A 16,897-nucleotide genomic window follows, 5' to 3' on the forward strand; every position below is an offset into this window, starting at 1 on the left:
AGGGGGGGCCGGCCACACCGGGCGCAACACCTGGGAGTTAGGGTTAGGGGGCGCAAATCCACGGGTTAGGGGGCGCAAATTACTTGCCTTGCCCCGGGTGCTGACAACCCACGCTACGCCACTGATGAGAACGGACCTTCTCTGTAGTGGCTCCCCATTTATGGAATGCTCTCCCCCGGGAGGTTCACCTGGCACCTTCATTACATATCTTTAGGTGCCCGGAAAAAATATTCCTCTTCAATCATGCCTTTGGCTAGCTAATACTCTACAGCCTTTTAAATGTGTTTGGAGATCCTCCAAGTGTCCCTATTTTCCAATCCTGTATAGGGAAGTGTTCTTTTTTTAAATTTTTAACAGAATGGGACATCCCTATTTTCATTGGATAAATGTTGGGAAGTGGATGTTATTGTTTTGTTGTTTTTGGTTTAATTATTTACCTGTGTTAACTTGTATGTGAACAGCTCTGCGATCTTTTGATGAGGGGCGGTATATAAATTTAATAAATAATATCTTCAAATGGGACCTCTATTGAGGCTTGGGCAATAATCCAATTTTATTTCCATTTCATTGATTCATTAAGCAGCCCATAGGTCAGGGAAGGGAACCTTTGGTCCTACAACTCCTTGAACATTGGCCATGTTTTTTTTCTGGGAAGCTGAGACCTGAAGTCCAACAACACCTGGGGAAGGCCATAGGCTCTCCATCCCTGCTACACTCAATCCATTGAGTGCCAGTGCCAGTTTTGTGACATCTGTAATTTGCAGCCAGTGAGATGACATACTGCCACTGCCCCCCTGGCCTTTCCACAGAAAGCTTTGGTGGTTTAGGTTTACGCATAGGTAGTAGATGTAGGTAGGTGTGGGCATCTGAGAAAAGGATGCTGGAGTAGACGGACCATTGGCCTGAACCTTCAGAGTTCTTCCTAAGTTCTTATGTGTTCTTCCAGTTGTGTTCCACTGGCAGAATGAGTAAACCAGTGCATGTCAGGGGCATGCGGGGAGCAGGAGCAGAGCCATTACATCCTTTGCTTCCTCAACATGGCTCAGGAACTGGTGTGACTATATGTTATCTCTGTAGCAGGTGTTGCCTACAATGGAAGGAATTAAGGAAGAGCCCGCCGTGAAACATCATAGCAGTGGAAGTGGTGGTTGCTTTGCCAGTGGGCCCCACACCTCACCTTAAGTGAATGCCATGGGAGAGAACTTCCATTCAATTCACACTTAAAGGCACAGTTACCTAAATGACACTTTCTAAAACAATACATTAAATGAAGTGCAGCACAGCCATCCTACAAAATTTCGGAATTCCTTGAATTTTGCAATCCAGTTCTTCAGCCAAGTAATATGCACAGGGATGTAGAATACGGCACTAGGGTGAAGTGTGCGCAGAAATGCATACATCGGTGGAAGCAAAGGTAAAGGTAAAGGGTCCCCTGACCGTTAGGCCCAGTCGCAGACGACTCTGGGGTTGCGGCGCTCATCTCGCTTTATTGGCCGAGGGAGCCGGCGTACAGCTTCCGGGTCATGTGGCCAGCATGACTAAGCCGCTTCTGGCGAACCAGAGCAGCGCACGGAAACACTGTTTACCTTCCCGCCGGAGCGGTACCTATTTGTCTACTTGTTCTCTTGATGTGCTTTCGAACTGTTAGGTTGGCAGGAGTCGGTGGAAGTAGCATACAGATATGCATTATATTATGGAAAACACACTAAAATCATCTTTCTTGAGCACTTTAAAAAACAAATCTCAAACTGATGTGGAAATGTGGATAACTGGAAAAATGAGAAAACATTCCTCTTCAACCAGGCTTCGGACTGATTAACATCCTATACCCTTTTAAATGTGTTTGTGGAAGGGGGTGGGGGAGGGGGTTATTGTTTTGTTATTGTTATTGTTATTGTTATTGTTATTGTTATTGTTATTGTTATGTATTCTATGTTTTTATTTTCTATTTTTATGCTGTTGAAGCACCCTGAGATGTCCAGATAAAAGGCACTATACAAAGTTAATAATAAAAAATAAAATAAATACATTAATATAAATACGTTAGAAAGGATTTATTTTAAAGGCATCGGCAGGAGATCATTGAATACACTGCAGCCTATGAAATATATGAATGTAATGATATAAAAGCAAAATCAACAGCACATTATTCACGAATAAGCCTTGGGGAAGGGGGAAACAAGGAGAAGTATATGAAAATAATGATTATAGGGGGGAAACAAAATAGACTATGGACATGCAACTTAGGAACGTTACACTGAGAAACCATATGCAGCTTAACCTTTATGGACAACTATTATGGCATGCAGATTAGACTTACAGCCATATCAGATTTCAGCCCAAGTGTCTCTTGACAGCCCCAAAGCAGCTTTCTAATAGATGTCCTTCATTCCAATGGGATTACTTTTAAGATCTCTGATGGCCTCAAATGCAGACAAACCTGTAAAGGAAAGGACTATCTCGTTAATGTCACGGGTGAAGCATATACAGGGCAACACAGCTGTCCGAATGCACACACAGAGTTATTTGAAGTTTAGGATATTACAGCCTGAAGATTCCTGGTGAGTTTTCCTGACATTTCTCTCTGTAATGCTCACTACTCAGTTTGGCAAATATTACCTTTATATCTGACCTTCGAGCCACCTTTGACTCGACCCGCTTCTCTCCGGAAGTCCACACAAAATGATCTCACTGTAAACAGAGCCTTTCCCTAAGCAAAGTTGGAGGAGACACAACAGCCCGAGTCCTTTTATTCACTCAACCCTAAGAGGAACAATGCAGGTAATAAAACCCCACAAATTACTAACAGGAAGTTGGCGTCTTCTTTGGTTTGCTGTCGGTTCCCACCAAAATGTTGCCTAAAGTGAAATTTAGACCTGATTTGATTTGGGGGCTCCATCCTTGTATGAACTTCACCTGATGAACTTCAAGCGATATTTTGTAATGAAGCAAAATGTCACAGCTAAGTTCAAGGTATCCTTCAACAGTTTTTACCAGAATTCAAAATAGTTTTGAGAAGATGGGCAAAAATTGTCATAGGGTGGGGAAGATATTAAGGCAGAATTTGCACGTGTCATTACGCTCATAGGAAATGTGTTGAAAGAAGTGCCGCTTAGCACTGTGGTTTGTAATTTCCTTACCTGAATACACGTGCAAGCGAGATTTTGTCGACAGAAATAAAGATGTTCTCCAAAAGACGCTGGGCAACCAACAACTGAAAAGAATGAAGAACAAACCATTTTGAATCACCTTGCACAGATCTATTTGTACCTGCTCTCAAAGTCACTGGATAAAAGTCACTTAGAGGGATGCCTGCAATGTGTCATTGGCTGCCGTTTCCAGTGTCACTTTGGCCACAAGAACCCAGGAGTTTATTAGATAGAAAAGACTGAGAGATGAAAAACGGGCAGTAATGGAGCTTGTTTAGCTCCTGCCTTTCATTTCCCATTGGACATGCACTTTGTAAGAGATGGTGGCTGCCAACTCAGCAAGGGAAAGGTGGGTTGTTTGTTTATTTTAAATTTAAAGATAGTTGTGGGCTGCTCCTCCACCCATTCCACTAGAGAAGATTTTCCTAAAACAAAAGAGGCCGCCGCCGCTGCCCCCCACACACTGCACAATTCCTCTGTTTGGGGAGGAATCAGTTTGCCTTATCTTAGTCTCATCCAAAGGGGATTCCAGTACATTGAAGCCTTCTATCAGAATTTGGTAGATAGGAGCTAAGCAAGATATCTTATATCTAGCTCAGCAATGTTCACTTTGACTGGCAATGGCTCTCTGGGGTTTCAGGCAATAAAAATGAAAGAAAAGGCACATTCCTCAGTCTCCTCAAAAATAAGGCAACTGCAGCAAAAAAACAACTACAACCCCAAACCTGCACCCCACCTGAAAAGTGTCATGAAGAGGAGGCCACGCAAATTATCTGGAAACCAAGCCTTTGGAACGGTTGTGGGAGTTGGTTATGTTGAGCCTAGATAAGAGAAGATGAGAGGACATATGATAGTCATCTTCAAATATCTCAGGGGCTGTCACATGGAAGATGGAGCAAGCTTGTTTTATTCTGCTCCTGAGAGCAGGACCTGAACCAGTGGCTTCAAATTGCAGTAGGCTGATCACTGAAGAATTGATGCTTTTGAATTATGGTGCTGGAGGAGACTCTTGAGAGTCCCATTGACTGCAAGAAGATCAAACCTATCCATTCTTAAGGAAATCAGCCCTGAGTGCTCACTGGAAGGACAGATCCTGAAGCTGAGGCTCCAATATTTTGGCCACCTCATGAGAAGAGAAGACTCCCTGGAGAAGACTCTGGTGTTGGGAACGATGGAGGGCACAAGGAGAAGGGGGTGACAGAGGACGAGATGGTTGGACAGTGTTCTCGAAGCTACCAGCATGAGTTTGACCAAACTGTGGGAGGCAGTGGAAGACAGGAGTGCCTGGTGTGCTCTGCTCCATGGGGTCATGAAGAGTTGGACACGACTAAACAACTAAACAACAACAGATTCCGACTAAACATTAGGAAGAACTTACTGATGGTGAGAGGTGTTCAACCATGTAACAGTCTACGTCAGAAACTGGTGGACTCCATTCACTGGAGTTTTTTTTTTAAAAAAACAGAAGTTGGATGGCCACCTGCCAGGGATTCTTTAGCTGTGATTTCTGCACTGCAGGGATTTGGACTAGATGACCTTTTTGGTCCCTTCCAACTCTATATAATACAAAACATTTTATGGAGGGAACAATCCATGCAGCAGGTTGCTGCCTGTAACGCAGAACTAAAATGAAATAGCAGAGTACCTGGGTGCTGACTCAGCAGTTTCTGGTATGGCAAGCCAATACACTACACCACCCATGAGAATTTAAACAAAATTTCTGTCCTTTCATTTTTCATTAACTGATGGAGAATGGTGGGGTTGTTGTTTTTAGGGGGAAGACATTTTGGGCAATTCCTCATACTGAGTATATTTGTCTATCTCATGGGTAGTCAACCTTTTTATACCTACCGCCCACTAATGCATCTTTCTTGATGGTAAAATTTCCTTACCACCCACCAGTGCTTGATGGAAGGGGGATTAAGCCTGTGCTGTAGAACCCCTTACCGCCCACCTAGAATCCTGAAATGCCCACTAGTGGGCGGTAGGGACCAGGTTGACAACCTATCTAGTCCAATTTTGCCTACTCTGGTTAGCAAAGTCTCTCCAAGATGCTGGGGGTCTTGTCTAGAGATGCCAGGAATTGACCCAATGACCTTCACTGTGTAAAGTAGATGCTCTTCTGCTCAGCTATGACCCTTTCCCCGATTTTCATCTTCAGTTCAACTGTTTCCTTTTCCTTTCTTTGGGGGAAAAGAAATCCCCATTAAAATACATTTGTCTTTTCTCCACGCTTTCCAAATTTCTGGAAATTCTGCATCTCAGTGATGACTTGAAGACCAGTAGAAGTTAGTGTATTAATGCTAATGGGATACTGCCCCACCATCCTCAGTCTGCCCTCATCCTGCCCCCACCTGCCTGTCCTCTTACTTACAACTAGCCCAGAAGGTAGCAGTGGTGGTCAGATTCCTCCTCCTTAATCTCAGAGCATAGAGTTCTAGAATCAGTTGGCTCTGCCTGCCATTGACTCTGGCTCCCCCTACTGTTAGCCTCCCTGCCTTCTGCCCTACCAGCCCCAATAAGCACCAGCCACCACTGCTAAGGGCATTACGGCAAGTTGACTCCAATAGTAAAAGAAAACTGACTCTGAGCCACATTGCAGCATTATTTATTCCTCTCCTCCTAGTTATACTATAAACATATCCCACTTCTTTCATACTCAGCCACCTGTGCGCACACACGCGCACGCACACACACACTTTATTGGTGCCAGAAGGTTTGGATGCATGCTTTTAAAGATCTTTAAAGTTTCCTGCTGATAAGCAAAGGCTCCCTTGGCACTTTTAAGTAATACAGGAACACAGAAAAGCCTCATAATGTGATCCCACACCCACCCAGCCCGATGACAGAATCAAGGTTAATTGCATGTGGTTTGAGGAAGACCCATGGTTGGAGAGAAGAGGAGGGGAGGAGAAATGCCTCGTTATATCTTAAATTGACAAGGATCTTTTTTTTTAACAGGCAGAGGGGGCAGCTGGATTGCATGAGCTTTGCCCAAAATATTGAGGAAGGGGACACTTCTGAAGTCTGATTCAGCATTACTGTAGTTTCTCATCTGGGCCTAAACTCTGTAGCAGAACAAACAGTGCTGGGGGAAAGACTGGGTATTTGCCAGGAACCCAAGATAAGCAGAGCCACACACAATCACCACCAGCCTGCCTTAACAATGCTCTTATTCCCACTTTGCACAGAGTTCTAACAAAATCAGGCACAATAGAACAGAATTTCCAGTTTACATACACTATCTCTCCCCTACTCAAGGTACAACTTGGCCAGAGACTCAAAATGGACCTTGAGGGTCATAGAATATATATTTCCAGTTATTAAAAAAAGAAAGAAAAGTATTACATGGTATAATGTATTCATTTTAGTTTGGGCTAATGAAACACAGGAGCACTGCCAGGAATTGTAGGAGGATGAAGAGGGAGAAATTGCTGATCCCCTCTTACTTCATCATCTCAGGTGTTTTCACACATTACATTCAATGACTGTAAAAAATTCTGAGTACGCAAATGGCTGATCTGTGCAAATCAACAAGTGTACAGTCTTTTGTATGAACACTCACATTTGGGTAGATGCCAAGTGTGAATATACAATGTGTGAACAGTGCGAACCTTTGTCCCTCCCTGCAGTCTTCAGCTCTCCATTTACTCTTGCTCACCTCATCTCACTGGAGAGCCAGTGTGGTGTAGTGGTTAGGAGCGGTAGACTCGTAATCTGGGGAACCGGGTTCGTGTCTCTGCTCCTCCACATGCAGCTGCTGGCTGACCTTGGGCTAGTCACAATTCTCTGAAATCTCTCAGCCTCACTCACCTCACAGAGTGTTTGTTGTGGGGGAGGAAGGGAAAGGAGATTGTTAGCCGCTTTGAGACTCCTTCGGGTAGTGATAAAGCGGGATATAATAATAATAATAATAATAATAATAATAATAATAATAATAATAATAATAATAATAATAATAATAAATTTTATTTATATCCCGCCCTCCCCAGCCGAAGCCGGGCTCAGGGCGGCTAACAACACTAAAATAGTGCAACATTATAAAAACATCAAAGAATTAATTAAAATCAAAATTGATGGCAACCATAAACTAAAGTATTGTAAAGATTGCCAAAGGAGGGAGTCAGGCTGTGCCCTGACCAAAGGCCTGGTGGAACAGCTCTGTCTTGCAGGCCCTGCGGAAAGATGTCAAGTCCTGGAGGGCCCTTGTCTCTTGTGACAGAGCGTTCCACCAAATTGGAGCCACAGCCAAAAAAGCCCTGGCTCTAGTTGAGGCCAGCCTAACCTCTCTGAGGCCTGGGACCTTCAAGATGTTTTTATTTGAAGACCGTAAGTTCCTCTGTGGGGCATACCAGGAGAGGCGGTCCCGTAGATACGAGGGTCCTAGGCCGTATAGGGCTTTGAAGGTTAAAACCAGCACCTTAAACCTGATCCTGTACTCCACCGGGAGCCAGTGCAGCTGGTATAGCACCGGATGAATGTGATCCCGCAGCGAAGACCCCGCTGCGGCATTCTGCACCCGCTGGAGTTTCTGGGTCAGTCTCAGGGGCAGCCCCACGTAGAGCGAGTTACAATAATCCAGTCTGGAGGTGACCGTCGCGTGGATCACAGTGGCTAGGTCAGGGCGAGAGAGGTAAGGAGCCAACTGCTTAGCTTGGCGGAGATGAAAAAATGCCGCCTTTGTTATAGCTGCAATCTGCGCCTCCATGGAGAGGGAGGTATCGAAGATTACACCCAAACTCTTAACGGACGGTGCTGGCACTAATTGCACCCCCGCAAGAGATGGGAGTTGCCCCCTCAATCCCATATCGTCCCGTCCCAGCCAGAGGACCTCTGTCTTCGAAGGATTTAACTTCAACCGGCTCCCACGTAACCATCCAGCCACAGCTTCCAAGCATCTGATCAGTGTGTCTGGGTCCGAGTCAGGATGGCCATCCATCAACAGATAGAGTTGGGTGTCATCAGCATACTGATGGCAGCCCAGCCCAAAACTCCGGACAAGCTGGGCGAGGGGGCGCATAAAGATGTTAAAAAGCATCAGGGAGAGTATCGCACCCTGGGGCACTCCACACACCAAGGAGTGGCGGGATGACAGTTCCCCCCCAAGCGCCACCCTCTGTCCCCGACCAGAGAGAAACGAGCGCAGCCATTGAAGGACTGTGCCCTGGATCCCCATGTCGGCAAGGCGGTGGTCCAGGAGTTCGTGATCGACCATGTCGAAGGCTGCTGACAAGTCTAGAAGAATCAGCAGCCCCGACCCGCCTCGATCCAGCTGCCTGCGGAGATCATCTGTTAGGGCGACCAGAGCCGTCTCGGTCCCATGACCAGCGCGGAAGCTGGACCAGCGCGGAAGCTTCTACTGATACCACATCTTCCAGTGCCCAACTCCCCCTCTGCCACCCCATCTCCCTCATCATTTTGCTGCTCCTCCTTTCTCCCATCCTGCATCTCCTGCTCATCCCATTCAGCTCTGTCTTCTCCCACCTCCTGACCTCCCTTGCTCCGCCTTGTCTTGTCTCTCCTTCTTCCAGCTCCCTTCTCGCCTCCTTTTGTGGAAGAAAAATAGAACTTAATCAGCAAAGATGAGAGCTGAAGCCAGACTCTTAAGCCAGCCTTGTTGGGTGGAATGGAAGGGCTGCAGCTCAGTGGGGAACATCTGCTTTACATGTAGAAGAACCAAAGTTCAATCCCAGGCATCTCCAGGTACAGCTGGGAGAGAAATCCTGGAAGATCTCTGCCAGTTAGTGCAGAAATGTGGAAGCCCCTGAGAACACCCACTGTAGTTCAAAGGCCCCTCAACACCTGGAACTGGCCTTGAATGGAAAACGAGAGCCAGTGTGGTGTAGTGGTTAAGAGCAGTGGACTCGTAATCTGGTGAACCGGGTTTGCGTCTCCGCTCCTCCACATGCAGCTGCTGGGTGACCTTCTCTGAAGTCTCTCAGCCTCACTCACCTCACAGAGTGTTTGCTGTGGGGGAGGAAGGGAAAAGAGATTATTAGCTGCTTTGAGACTCATTAAAAGGTAAAGGGACCAATGACCATTAGGTCCAGTCATGACCGACTCTGGGGTTGTGGCGCTCATCTCGCTTTATTGGCCGAGGGAGCCGGCGTACAGCTTCTGGGTCATGTGGCCAGCATGACTAAGCCGCCTCTGGCGAACCAGAGCAGCGCACGGAAACGCCGTTTACCTTCCCGCTGGAGCGGTACCTGTTCATCTACTTGCACTTCATGCTTTCAAACTGCTAGGATGGCAGGAGCAGAGACTGAACAACGGGAGCTCACCCTGTCGTGGGGATTTGAACCGCCGGCCTTCTGATCGGCAAGCCCTAGGCTCTGTGGTTTAATCCACAGTGCCACCCGCATCCCTTAAGGTACTGCTAAAGTGGGGTATCAAATCCAAACTCCTTTCCTTCTTCTTCTATCATGTTGATTGCAGGTGGCAAGGCCACAAAGGGCTTGAAATATATGATTCCCTCTCCCCGTAAAGCTTCCTGCACACATCACACCACAAGAGCAAGATCTGTCCTGGAGGTTTGGTGGAGCCTTTGGAACAGTGCGGGAGGCAGTGCAGGGTTGCTTCTGAAGGAAACTCCAAATAGGATTTTGATCCGTTTTCTACTGATGAGAGGTGCCACTGGATTAGAAAGGATAGGGCTATCGACAGCTCTGTTCTCCTTCCCATGTCAGAGGCAATACACCTCTAAGCACCACTTCCTGGGGATCACAGTTAGGGCTTGAGATCATAGGTTCAAGCGTCATAATGAGCAAAAGAGTCCTGTGTTGCACAGGGTTGGACTACATGACCCTTGTGGTCCCTTCAAACTCTACTCTATGTCAGGAGTCCAGTCCCCAGCTTGATACCACAGTGAGCATAGTTAATGGAAAAGGGTGATTTATTGTCAAAACAAACAGATAACTCCGGACAGCTTCAACACAGCCTCCTCCATCATCAACCAAGATGACCCTTCTGAAGCCTGCTTCCGGCGAGACCAAGAAGCAACTGAACTTTTGCTTCATCTTTTGTTTTGCTTCCTATCTTGCAGCCCTCCCATTCATCGAGACCTCGGACTGAGTGGGTCAGCTCCCTCCTCTTCCCCATTCTCTGAGAGGCTGCCTCTTAACTCTTTCCCACTTTTAATGCTTCCAGCGAGCTTTGACTGCGTTCTAGCTTGTTCTCCACCATTCCCTTATCAGGGGGCATTCCAAGGGGTGGGAATGCTATCCTGCACGGTAGTTAACCCTCTCTGTTCCTGACCGCTTTCTTCATTTGGCAGCAACCCTTCCCTGGGAGCTGGCTGCAAACCTACCCTGGGCGCTGGCTCATTCATGACATTCTACTTCACTGTCGGAACAGGATGCTGGACTTAGATGTTCTTACCAGGGGGGCGCCCTGTCAATGGAGGGTCACCAATCTGACACAAGCCCAGCTGTTTGTGCCGAATGCGGAAGGAGAAAGGAAGCAAACAAAAAGTGGGTTTCAGCACTGATTCCTCCACTCAGGGCTGCCTGGAAAGGGAGGCACACAGGTTCTACCTATAAAAGCTGCCTGCCAAGAACTGCCAAAGGCCAGCTGTGCCAATGAGCCCTTACCAGTGCAGAAAAAAGACCTTCCAATGTTCCCGCAACATCCCTGTGGTAATAAAGAGAAGGCCGTTTTGCAGCACGGCGGCATGTAAGACAGCATTGTCAGCTATAGTTTATTTAAAGAGCGAGGCCTGGAACAGGAAAATAATGACTTTAATAAAATTTACTATTGACTTCGTAGGCTAAAATCTTACTGTCATCGGGAACCAGGAAGGGGGGGAGGGGAACCCCTACATCGAAGCCCTTCACTTAAATATATTCCTTTAATATTTCAAAGCAAGTTGTGGTGCTTCCTTCTTCTCTTTTTAATATACTATCTTCTTCAAAAAAAGATTCTGTAGTGGGGTGGAAATTAGTATTTTTAATAGAAAGCTGGAATTGCTTACATAAGGGAAAAGCCGGTAATGACCTATGACACTGTCTGTAGAAAAGCAACATTTGAAGGAACTGCAAAAGCAGTTAATCCAATTCCTTGAAAAGCTGCAGAAAGCAATGTCACCAATGAATGATTTATAAATTACCGAATGTCCTTCTCATCTGGCGGATATCTTTTAATCTTAGACTGTAGTGTTTTTTTCCTCTCGGAGTGAACTCCAAAGAGCCTGCTGGGGAGATAGACAGAATTTGCGAAAAACTACATTAACAAGGTTAGGGTCGTGTTAGAGATTTCGGTGGGGAACGGGAACTCCTTCGGCATCACCCGGAGGGGAGGGGTGGGCAGGGAGGAGCAGACTACATATAACATAATTTTATTTTCCAGCCAATTTGATTAAATGCTCTCAAGATTGCTGACCGCGCGTGAAAGAGGTCAAGCCCAAAATATATGAAAAAAGGCAGAAAGCTTCTCTCTCTTTTAAATGCATAGTTAAAAGAAACTGCGCTTTTTTAAAAAAAACCTTAAGTTTTCTAACAACGTACGACAGTTCAATTTAGAGGTGAAACCTTTTAATAAAAGCTCGTGAAATGAATGCTTCAGTTTATGAACTCTGTTTGTGTTTCCCAGCGGAGTGCTTAGCATCATGAAGTCAACGATTTCATTCTTTACCACAGCTGAGCAACATCAAGGAGAGTCCGGGGCTTTGTACTTGAAAATATCTAGTTTACCCTCTCCCTCCCTAAATATATATAGCGAAATCTGAATTCTGAATTAATATGTTTTCCTCTTTATTTATTTTTAAAAAATATGCTGTTGTGCACCAATTTACATTGCACATAATTAATTAAAACTGAACAAGCCTATTCCATGGGGGATTTTAATGCAGACTCCAGGGTCCAGAAACAGTATTGTGAGTGCAATCAGTTAAGGTCTTACCCGAAAACAGGGCATTTTCTTTTCTGAGAGGTTGGCACCCCTTGCAGCAAAAACTCATATATATTTGGTGGGTTGAATTTGACTGATTCACACAAGGAGATTTGTTTTTGATTAGGGTGAGATTTAACCAAAGAATACAGGACTTTGAGTTGCTCTGTAAATTAAAATGGTTGCCTACCTACCACTGTCACCACCAGGGTCCACCAAAAGGGGGCCCATCAGAGTACAGTGGTACCTTGGTTCTCATACGCCTTGGTTCCCAAACACCGAAAACCCGGAAGTGTTCTGGTTTCCAAACATTTTTTGGAAACCAAACATCCGATGCAGCTGTTGACTATTGTTTCTGGGCCTCCTGCACCAATCAGAAGCTGCGCCTTGGTTTTCAAACATTTCAGAAGTCAAGCGGACTTCTGGAATGGATTAAGTTTGGTGCTTTTGTTTCTGCTATCTATTTTGCATTTTTGTTTTTGAGGCTTTTTCGGTTAATTTGTTTTTGTGACTGTGTGGATGATAATCTACAATACTGTCTTATTTATTTTATAGTACAGTCCATTGATTATTGCTTTCATTTTTTGGATCAATGGTCTCGTTAGATAGTAAAATTCATGTTAAATTGCTGTTTTCGGAGTTGTTTTTAAAAGTCTGGAACGGATTAATCCGTTTTGCATTACTTTCTATGGGAAAACATGCCTCGGTTTTGGAACACTTTGGTTTTGGAATGGACTTCCGGAATGGATTAAGTTTGAGAACCAAGTTACCACTGTACACTCTGCTACAGGCCTCCTTAAAATCTGGAGCCACCCTATTTTGGAGTGTATAGTTTAGGCAGATCAGAGAATTGTTTCTCTGTAAGGAATGTGAATGTTCTCAATGCAGAATTAAATTCTCTTTTAACTGTGGAGTGCATAGCGGCCTGTCTCTAATAATAATAATATTAATATTAATAATAATAATAATAATAATAATAATAATAATAATAATAATAATATAATTTATTATTTATACCCCGCCCATCTGGCTGGGTTTCCCCAGCCATTCTGGGCGGCTTCCAACAGAACACTAAAATACAATAACCTATTAAACATTGAAAGCTTCCCTAAACAGGGCTGCCTTCAGATGTCTTCTAAAAGTTTGGTAGTTATTTTTCTCTTTGACATCTGGTGGGAGGGGGGAGGGCGTTCCACAGGGCGGGTGCCACTACCGAGAAGGCCCTCTGCCTGGTTCCTTGTAACTTGGCTTCTCACAGTGAGGGAACCACCATAAGGCCATTGGCACTGGACCTCAGTGTCTGGGCAGAACGATGGAGGTGGAGATGCTCCTTCAGGTATACTGGACCGAGGCCATTTAGGGCTTTAAAGGTCAGCACCAACACTTTGAATTGTGCTCGGAAACATACTGGGGGCCAGTGTAGGTCTTTCAAGACCTGTGTTATTTTCTCAATTGATAATTATTGTTATCAGTATTTTTAATATTGTTTATTTCCTATGGGCGGCTTCTCTGGGTGGCTTCCAACAAAATTACAAGAAACAACAACATTAAACATTAAAAGCTTCCTTAAACAGGGCTGTCTTCAGAAGCCTACAAAAAATTATACAGTTGTTACCGCTTTGACATCTGACGGGACGGCATTTCACAGGGTGGGTGTGACAACCACAAAGCCCTTCTGCCTGCTTCCCTGTAGTTTCACTCCTCTCAGTGAGGGAACCGCCAAAAGGCCCTTGGAGCCAGTGGCAGAGCATATGCCCGTGCTGCCTAGGGTGGGCGCATTCCCAAGGGGAATGGAGGGTGCCCTCCCAGGCACGCAATAGCTCCACACGCACCCACCAATCCCTCTTCCTTCCTCTCCCCTTCCCACTCGCCCGCCTCCTTCCTGTCCTCTCCCCTGCCTGCCTGCCTCCTCCAGCTGGGAGCATGGGGCAACAGCGCACCGCCCACCCGTGACTCCTACACCTACTGCCAGCCATCAGGGGAAGGGGGGAGCTGCTGTGCCACACTCCTGGCTGGAGGAGGCAGGCAGGCAGGGGAGAAGATGGGAAGGATGCAGGAGAGCAGGAAAGAGAGAGGAAGGAACCAACAAAGCGGTGCAGCAGCTCCCCCCTTTCCCCTGATGGCTCACGGTAGGCGTGGGAGTCCAAGTCGCAGGTGGGCAGCGCACCGAATGTCACCCCTGCTCAGGGATGACATCCGGAGTGGTGTGCCCCCCCCTGCACCCACCTTCCTCCGCCAGTGCTCGGAGCTGGATCTCAGTGTCTGGGCAGAACGATGGGGGGTGGAGATGCTCCTTCAGGTATACAAGGCTGAGGCTTCAAAGGTCAACACCAACACTTTGAATTGCTCTCAGAAATATATAGTTGTACCTCGGGTTACAGACGCTTCAGGTTACAGACACTTCAGGTTACAGATTCTGCTAACCCAGAAACAGTACCTCGAGTTAAGAACTTTGCTTCAAGATGAGAACAGAAATTGCGTGGCAGTGGTGTGGTGGCAGTGGGAGGCCCCATTGGCTAAAGTGGTATCTCAGGTTAAGAATGGACCTCCAGAATGAATTAAGTTCTTAACCCAAAGTACCACTGTACTGAAAACCAGTGTAGATCCTTTAGGGCTAGTGTTATATGGTCCCGGCAGCTGCTCCCAGTCACTGGTCTAGCTCATGTAAACAAGCATGGCCAGGGCCTTGCAGAGCCAGGCCGAGGCCTGGGCCAGGTAGATAATGTGCCCCCCGTTTTTTATCCTGGGGATAACTGAAGTCTTATAAATAAATAAGTATATAAATAATTTTCACAAATAATTTTATTTCAAGGCTTGAACCGTATCTGCATATCAAGACAAAATGGAAAATATAGATATACAATAGTGCTTTTTAAAAATACATAGGGAATGTATGCTGACTGAGGCCCCCTTTGGAATCGGAGGTCCGGGCCAAGTGGTCCATATGCCCCCCTCCCCTGTCGGGGCCTGACCATGGCTTCCCCCAAAGACTCCTGGCAATTGTAGTTTCTAAAGTGTTCTGAGATTTGTTAGGAGAGCCCATATTCCCCTCCCAGTGCTATAATTCCCAGAGTTCCCTGGGGAGAGAGATTGATTGTTAAACCCAACTGGGAACTGTGACGGGAATGGGGGCATCCTTCAACCTCCACCCAGTTCTCAGGATTGCTCAGGGGAAGCCATTCCTCTTAAAATGGTATAACAAGTGCTTTAAATGTATGGCACAGGTATGACCACTGTGATGCACGCTTCCCTTCTCCTTCTCTACAATGGCAGTGGAAAATACGCAATGTGAGAATATCAAGTTATGGATGGGGGAGGGAGAGGACTTAACGATGGCAGTAATCCCATATCTTTGCAAAATTTTGGTCCACAGTCTGAAGTTGCCTCATGCACAAAAGGACGTAAGAACTGGCCAATGGCCCATCGAGTCCCACATCCTGTTCTCACAGTGGCTGAAGAGTTGATGTATAGTGTTTCCATCATCAGAAATGCTTAAACTTTGTTGAATGCAAAGAAAACTGGGAGCCGGTTTCACAAATCAAGGTCATTTCTGGGTTCAGATTTATTTCCAAGGCAAATGGGAAAATGAGGCCCTCAGATTTGCGACTCATCAACCCCTAACAAAATCCTCTTTAAGCTTTTTTTTTAAAAAAAAAACAAACACCACACGCACGGACACACAAATATATCTATTTATGTATATGGATTTATATAATGTGAGCTGAGAACACTGATTCATTAAATTCCTCCTTGGGGCCCTCAGAACTTCAGTCATCTTGTTATACGCTCAAGGGACACATGAGAGGGGCAGGGAGGGGGAAAGCAAACATTTCCGAGAAGGCTGTTTTTCCAGTGTTTAAGGGTCGGGTTTGTTCTGTGCTATGCCCATTATCGTTCTGTTACTTCGTGCTCAGAGGTTTGATAAAGAAATTAGCGCACAGAGCTACAACGTAAACATATCACCTTTGTTGCCTCTGGAATACTGAAGAATTGCTGCATAGCAAAAGCTCATTGATAAGGTATGTAAATACCATTAGGCTATTTCCAGCTTGGAGCTGTGTAACCCCATTTTAGAGCAGAGGAAGGGATAGAAAAGAGTTACACTTGTGTGTATCTCCCCACAAAAGACCTTGGAGGAAGGAGTTGATCCAGGAAGAGTAGGTTCTGACAACCACATTTGCTCCAAAATCCAAAGTAGTAGTTGCGTTGTTGTTGTTGTTGCCAAACAGAAGATCGGTGATTTCGAATCCCCGCAATGGAGTGAGCTCCCATTGCTCTGTCCCAACTCCTGCCAACCTAGCAGTTCGAAAGCACGCCAGTGCAAGTAAATAAATAGGAACCGCTGTGGCAGGAAGGTAAATGGTGTTTCCATGCACTCTGGTTTCCGTCAAGGTGTTCCACTGCACCAGAAGCGGTTTGGTCATGCTGGCCACATGACCCGGAAAGCTGTCTCTGGACAAACACCGGCTCCCTCAGCCTGAAAGTGAGATGAGCACCGCAACCCCATAGTCGCCTTTGACTGAACTTAACCATCCAGAGGTCCTTTACCTTAACTTTACCTATTATTATTATTATTAATATTATTAGTTTACACCATTTCTACACCACTTAACATATTAAAAGTATCCCTGAGTGGCGTGCAGAAAACTGAAGCTGCAACAGCCAACTTAAATAAAAATAATAAAAAATATACAGTTACATTTAAAAGTGTTACATTAATACAAATTCAATAACATATCAATCAATATCCATTCACTTTCCTTCTGCACACCCTTCCTCTCAGCCTCGGGACTCTCACACAGGGCCCAAACAAATGCTTTTTAAAAGAGTTTTTCATTTATATTTTTCAAATTTATATATTTCAT

At 45.5% G+C, this 16,897-nt stretch overlaps 1 long non-coding RNA gene across 1 annotated transcript in view; it reads right to left on the bottom strand.

Annotated features, from left to right (window-relative positions):
* Window positions 1-2,091: 2,091 nt before the first annotated feature.
* The window catches only part of LOC308595868, an 85,262-nt gene continuing 70,456 nt past the window's right edge, over window positions 2,092-16,897 (bottom strand). The window contains exons 3-4 of the long non-coding RNA XR_014012149.1: window positions 3,149-3,214; window positions 2,092-2,455 (exon numbers count right to left, since the gene is read on the bottom strand). This is a non-coding gene — a long non-coding RNA (uncharacterized lncRNA). The remainder of the gene's footprint in view (window positions 2,456-3,148; window positions 3,215-16,897) is intronic.

Source organism: Podarcis bocagei (genome assembly GCF_964188305.1).
Source record: "Podarcis bocagei genome assembly, chromosome: 10".
NCBI lineage: Eukaryota > Metazoa > Chordata > Lepidosauria > Squamata > Lacertidae > Podarcis > Podarcis bocagei.